At 35.4% G+C, this 7,603-nt stretch overlaps 1 pseudogene; it reads right to left on the bottom strand.

Moving 5' to 3' along the window:
- Positions 1-2,702: 2,702 nt before the first annotated feature.
- Positions 2,703-3,202, bottom strand: LOC102728588 (large ribosomal subunit protein eL36 pseudogene; annotated as a pseudogene).
- Positions 3,203-7,603: the final 4,401 nt, after the last annotated feature.

The following is a 7,603-nucleotide window of genomic DNA, read 5'->3' as shown; positions in this document are numbered from 1 at the left end:
TCCAAGGGAAAATGCTATATTATTACTTTGAGGTTTAAAATTCATATAAAAACATTTCTTTAGGAAAAAAAAAAAAGCCTGGAGCAAACTACAGGCAGTTTATCAACTAAGAATGCAGGTTGATTTGATCTAATTATTTAACCTCCCAGAGACTTTTTCCCCCTCATTTATTAAATGGCAATGACACATTCCACAATTTCAAAGATCCGAAGAGGTCTAAACAGCAAGATTTTTCATCAGTTTGGCACCAAACTCATTTGGCAGCGAAACTGGACCTGAACTGATGTTCAGTCAGAAGAAATTTATGATACTACTTATTCCACTTTCCCCAATAATATTCCTCTAAGTGTGTCTTTGCAGCAGAAATGTTAATGTGGTTGATTATACCCAAATAACTGTGTGTGTGTGTGTGTGTGTGTGTGTAAAATGGGTCTTTGGGAAAAATCACAAAATCATGGAAGGGTTGTTCTTAGCACTTAGTAAGTTGATTATAAAATCTATATGAAAGCAAAAGACCAAAAATAATGAAAGCATTTCTGGAGACAAAGAAGCAGTATAACATGTTAATGGTAATAATGTTCTCTGGACCCAGACTGCCTGGCTTATAATCCCACTATGGCCCACCTACTCACTGTAACGTAAACATGTTACTTAACCTCACTATGTCATGGTTTCCTCATCTGTAGAATCAGGAATAATACCTGACACAAAATGGGTTCATATGTGTTAATATAAAAAAAAGAAGGTTGGGAAACATTGTCCTGTGTCACACATTAATTAAGGCAGAATGATACTGCTGTGGGGAGAGAACAAAACCAACTACAGGAACTAAACTGATATCCAAGAAAAGACTCATTCTTAGATCAAACTTTGGTTTCGTTTTTGTTACATTCCTATGACTTACTTATTTTACAACTGGAAGTTTGTACCTCTTAGTCCTCTTCCCCTGTTTGGGCAACCACCAGATTGTTTCCTTTATCTATGAGTATGTTTCTATTTTGTTTAGTTCGTTTGTTTTGTTTTTAGATTGTGTATGTAAATGAAATCATATTATTTGTCTTTTTCTGTCTGACTTATTTCACTCAGCATAATACCCTCTAGGTCCATTCATGTTGTCTCAAATGGCAAGATTTCATTCTTTCCTATGGCTGAGTAATAGTCCAGAGTGTGTGTGTGTGTGTGTCTTCTTCATCCATTCATCTTCAGGGGACACTTGGGTTGTTTCCATACCTTGGCTATTATAAATAATGCTGCAATGAACATAGGGGTGCATAGATCTTTTTTTAATTTGTGTTTTCATTTTCTTTGGATAAATACCCAGAAATGGAATTGCTGGATCATATGGTAGTTCTATTTAGATAAAACTTTGATATATCACTTAGGTTTACTTCAGATTCCTGAAGAAGGGAAGAAATATTCGATAAATAGAGCTAAAAATGGGTCATTAATAAGGAAAAAATGAGATTGTATATATCACACAAACTGTATAAAAATCAGCTTTATATGGATTAAGAACTTTATTTTTATTTTTTTTAAAGATTTTATTTATTTGTCAGTGATAGAGAGAGAGCACAAGCAGGGGGAGTGGCGGGTAGGGGGAGAAGCAGACTCCCCGCTGAGCAAGGATCCCAATGCGGGACTTGATCCCAGGACCCTGGGATCATGACTTGAGCCAAAGACAGATGCTTAACTGACTGAGCCACCCAGGTATCCCTGGATTAAGAACTTTAAAAAGCAAAATCAAAAACTTTAAAGCTTTTAGAAGAAAATACAGTTGCATGCCTTGGGTCAGAGAATATTTTATAAAAGCCTTCAAAGGCACAAAACTTAAAAAATCTGAGCAATCAGATGATGTGAGAATTAAGAGTATTTGTTTCTCATGATGCACTTTAAAGAGAGTGAGGAGAGTGTGAGAAGTTATTTGAAATACTTATAGTCAGCAGAAGACTATAATCAAGTATACATAGATACTATAAAATAATAAAGAAAATAAATGGACAAAAATATTAATAGAAACATCACAAAAGATGTATATAGCCAATAAACTTCTGAAAAATCACCCAACTTTACTAGTAATTGGGAGAATGTTGATAAAGAACATGATGAGATGTCATTCTCCATCACTCACCAGTGGAATTTAAGAAATCTTATGGAACTGTCATTGGAGAGGACATGGATCTTTTACACATTGCTAGTAAGAGTGTAAAATGATACAACCACTTTGTAAATCAATTTGGGCATTGTTTTATAAAGTTGAATATTCCTGGATATATACCATCCTTAGGTATATATCCAGGGGAAATTCTTACACATATGTGCTGGAAGATGTAACAAAAATGTTCATCATGTCACTGTTAATAATGGCAAAAAACTGGAGACAACAAAAGCATCCGTATGCAGTGGAATGAATATATTATGGAATTTTTATAAAATGGAATAGTATGCAGCAATAAAAATTGATCTGTAATTAAGCATCATGGATGAATCTTAGCATCATAATCTGAGGTAAATAAGGCAATAAAGCAAATCTTAGAAAATGACCTATTCTATGGTACTCTTTTTAAGAAGTTCAAAAACAAAATCAAGCCATATATTACATAGGTGTGTATGTGTGGGTCATGAAACTAAAAACAAGTATCAACAAATAAAATTCCATATGATGGCTAGAATTCCTTTTTCCATTTATCAATTGCCTTAACCCCTCTTCAGACCTCTTCTAGTCTTTCGCTTTAATAATGGCTTCAACTGTTACTTTTGTGCAGACGTTATCAACAGTAACATCTTGGATTTGTTGAATTTTATAGATTGAAATACACTTTTCTTTCCCCAAAAAGGCTTTATTACATACAGAAGGGAGGGGTTCAGTCTTTCTTGGCTGCTGCTTTCCTCATGGCTGCCGGGACATTAGTCAGCTCCTCTCTCTTCCTTTTGGCACAGATGTATGTCCCCCCCCTTTTCTTGGTGAACCCCAGGGCCCAATTGTCCTTGGAGACCTTGGGCAGCCACATGCCACACTGCTCATATGGGGTGAAGCTGCATACCTCTTGGATCATGTCCCGCACAAACTTGGTGTGCTTGGTGAGGTGCTGGTGGGTGTGCCTCGGCCTCCTCACATTCTTAGTCACCTTGTGGCCCTTGTTGAGGCCCATGGCCATGGGGTGGCACAGAGCCATGGCGGCTGCTCCTCCATGGCTCCTGCGGTGGACTGAAATACACTTTTAATCTCCATTTTTAACAGTAAATAAAATGATGCTCAAAGAGTTTGTGACATGCCCAAGGCCATATAATTTAGAAGATCCAGAGAGTTTGAGATCAAATCTTATAACTCCAGCTCCTATTCTCTCAACATTGTCTCTTAAGGTCCGAATCATAATTCAAAAGCCCAAATGTTCAAGCAGGTACTTTATTTATTTATTTTTTACTTAAGTTCAATTAGCCAACATAAAGTACAACATTAGCGTCAGATATAGAGTTCAGTAATTCATCAGTTGCAAATAATCTCAACATTTTGGTAACGGCATATATCACTTTCCTACTCCTAAAATCAGTGCATGATCCTGCCTTGCTTCTTTCTTTAAATAAAGCCACCATTATACATGTTGGTTTTAAATCACAGATTTATCTTTAATTTTCCTTTCTACACTTTCAGCTACCAAGTCCTATAAATTCTTACCAATACCTTTTTGACTTCATCACCTACCTCACCTATGCATTCTAGTCTCCAAGGGACCTGAACACACCTGCACTCTGTACTTCCTCCTTTCTTACCCTTCCCCTCCTTCTCTCTAGAATGCCTTTCTTTCTTCCTTACTTACCTTTACATTAATCTTAAACACTTCTCATCCAGAAAGCTTCTTATCACTACCCCAAACTTACAATTTCTCTGTCTCTTCTCTCTTTTTGTCTAAATTACTCTTTTCTGTATTTTTCTTAAGCCACTTACATTCTTTGTATTTCGTGTATCTATCTTACTATTCTTTCCATTACCAGATTGTTAGTGTTGTGCTGGCAGATACCATATTTCACTTGTCTTTTTAATCTTGGTATAGCAGAGTCATGGAATAGATAATAAATGTGCAATAACTTAAATATAACTGTGAGGGAAACCTACAGGCTGAATTTGCCATAAGATAGGGAACTACAGCAAAGTTTATATTTGACGTGAGAGACAAGAAATGAGTATATCATCTACTTCTAACCATAACAAATCGTTATTTATTGCAGTTTTTAATCAACTTATTATTTCTCCTTAAGGTTTTTTTCTAAGAAAGTCTTACTGTTTAATATAAGGGCACAGGATATTGGATAATTTGGACAGATACCCAGCAAAAATAGTTCTTGAAAAATATGTCTTTCAACTTGCAGGACCAAGTACAAAGCCTGGGGTTTAAATGCATCTGAATCCTGAATTATCTTTTCAAAGAAGCTGTTCATCTACTTTAGAAAAGTTCAGGCTATTGCTTCCTCACTAATACAGGTAATATATGCAAGTAATGGAAAGACCATCTTCCCCCAGTGAGATGGAATAAGGAACCCTGTACTCATCTCTGAACCCAGTGCCATTAGCAAGCTGATACTGAGAAAGTGTGGCTTTACTTAACATACATATTTTACGTTGAGTTCTGGGCAAACAGAAATTTTCACCATAATACTTAACTATTTGAATAAGAAATACAGCGTGATTTCATGCATTCACATGAAAATCATATACATATATCAAAATAGAGTGATCCTCTATTTATCATGATTGCGAAAGTTAATGATTTTCCCTGATCTCTTCCAAAAATTACAGATACCAAATCCTGAACAGCCTCCATTTTGAGAGTTTAAAGAATGGAAAGTAAATTAATAAGACTAACGAGAGATTTTGACTTTTGAATTCTCTAATGCAAATTTATTTCTCCCCTTTATTCCTTATAAATGATTTTCTTCATCCATTACATTGCTTTTTTATCTTTACTTAGCCTGAATAAACTAACAAAAAAATTTTTTTTAATTATCTTTCTTCTACCAAGCCCCAAATTTAAACATTATGAATCTGGTGAATCCAAAAACTCATGAGTTTAGATACCATGATTGTACCTATTGTAAGTACACTTGCTTTCTTGGAGAAGAAATGTGTCTATAGCTTATGGTTATTATGAAGACAGTCTTTGTCTTTGGAGTCAGACTGTCTTCAGTCACATATCAACTCTGATACTTACATACTATGCAACTCTGGGCAATTTACCTTACCTTTCCAAATTCAATCCCTCATTTGTAAAATTGCCATCATAATGATAATCATCTCAGTATGGTTTTCTGAGATTTAATTGAGATAATATAAAATCCTCAGCTTTGTTACGTTACGTAGTATTTAAAAAAATTACCTACTAAAACTATTAATAAGCAGGCAGTTCACTTTTGTAGTAAAGCCGGGATGGATGTAGTTTGTAAACTGTTTACATAATCAGATCATCCTACCACTTCTGGATAACACACATGCAGCATAGGTAAAGATCGTCCATAAGACTTTTTGCTGTAATCATTTGTGTCTATGGATCCTGGAAGTTTGTGATGCCACAGAGAGTAGGCATTAGTCTACACATTTCAGTGAAGAATTCTATAAAAGCTACTCCCTTCATCCCTGTTATAACCTTTTCTCCTCTTAATATTCCAGCAGTGACAGTCAAAGGTTTCAGCTAAAATAAAATATTCCTTTTTTTTAAAGATTTTATTTATTTATTTGTCAGAGAGAGAGCACAAGCAGGGGGAGCGGCAGGCAGAGGGGGAAGCCAACTCCCCTCTGAGCAAGGAGCTTGATATGGGACTCGATCCCAGGACTCCTGGATCAGGACCTGAGCTGAAGGCAGATGGTTAACTGATTGAGCCACCCAGGCATCCCAAAAACATTCCTTTTTTTTTAATGTTCTTGTAGTGTCTTCTGTAGAGCTCTGTTATACTTTTTACACTGTAATTGTTTTGTAATGTCTCTTTCAATAAGACTGGAAAGAATAAGAGAGAGAAGGAAGAATGGGAGGGAGGAAGGAAAGAATAGCAAGAACAGATTCAGAAACACTTTATATTTTCCTGTAATTTTTTGCAGATATTTAGAATTATCCTTCCACTGAAAAATAGAATATTTATTTTCTTAAATTTAGATAGGTGTTTGGAACTTTTTGGATTTGTACTAAGACTTTCCCTAATTTTTTTAAGGCATTATTTATATTGCAAGCATTGGTAATGCCTATAATTAATTATATGCATTATTCTTAACTTTTGAAAACTATTGTATGCTCAATTCTTGCTAGTTATTGACAATTCTTGCCTAGTGGAATACTAACAATATCTGTATTCTGTCCAAATGATAAGGCATTTCGTGAGATGTATTATAATAGTAAATAATAATAATTTCATATATACTAAATTAAGTGATACAAAGCCAAGTTGACATTGACCAAGAAGTTGACGGCCAATATTTAGAAGAAACCTATAAATATAATAGGCTACTGAAAGAGAAAAAATAATACATAGTCATGCAGTGGTTTAGGTGAACTTGGCTAAGTTTGTTTTATGGCATGACTCCTAAGATCTCTGCATATGTTTTCTTAAAAGATGGCTTTCTTGAAAAACCTTTGCATTTTTCTGTTAAAAAAATGCCAATAGTCTGTTAAGCCTAGGTGCAATTGAATAATAAAGTAGTATCTCCGTCCCAAGGAGACAATAATACTAAAGATGTTTTTCTTTTTTTTTTTTTTTTAAGGTTTATTTATTTTAGAGAGAGAAACAGAGAGAGAGCACAAGCAGGAGGGGCAGAGGTAGAGGGAGAGAGATTCTCATGTAGACTCCGCGCTGAGCAGGAAGCCTGATTGCAGGGCTCCATCTCATGACCTTGAAATTATGACCTGAGCCAAAACCCAGACTCGGGTGCTTAACCGAATGCGCCACCCAGGCACTGTTTTTCTTTAAATGTCAATTTCTCTTATAGAGAAGATTAACAATACCAAAAAAAAAAAAATTAAAGCAAAACAGAACAAAATAATAGAAGATATTTTTAAAAACTTTTAATTTACCTTATTGTTCTAAGATTTTTTTTTAAAGATTTTATTTATTTGACAGAGAGAAAGTGAGAGACAGAGCATGAGTGGAGGGGGCAGGGCAAAGGAGAGGGAGAAGCAGACTCCCTGCTGAGCTGGGAGCCCTTCAGGATTCAGTCCCAGCACCCTGGGATCATGACCTGAGCCAAGGCAGATGCTTAACCGACTGAGCCACCCAGACCCCCCAAATTTACCTTATTTTAACAATGGAGTAAATGAGACTGAACATCATTTCTGTGCTGTTCTTCCACCAAAATATCATAACCTGATTTTAATTATGACAAAACATCAGACAAACCTAAATTGAGGAACATTGTACAAAATCAATAATAAGTACTCTTTCAAAATGTCAAGTTCATGAAAGGAAAGGGGAGAGAAAGCAAAATCACACATTGGAGAAGAGCAAAGAGAAATAACAAATACAACATAGGACCTAAGATATGATCCTTGACCAAGAAGACATGGAAAAACATAATGGTGGGAAAAAGGCATGGACATAGAAAACATGGCCTTTAATAGAAGAGGAT

Source organism: Leptonychotes weddellii, chromosome 1 (genome assembly GCF_054177405.1).
Source record: "Leptonychotes weddellii isolate Sample4059 chromosome 1, ASM5417740v2, whole genome shotgun sequence".
Classification (NCBI taxonomy): Eukaryota; Metazoa; Chordata; class Mammalia; order Carnivora; family Phocidae; genus Leptonychotes; species Leptonychotes weddellii.
Note: the sequence above shows the minus strand (reverse complement) of the source record. Positions and strands in the feature narration are given on the sequence as shown.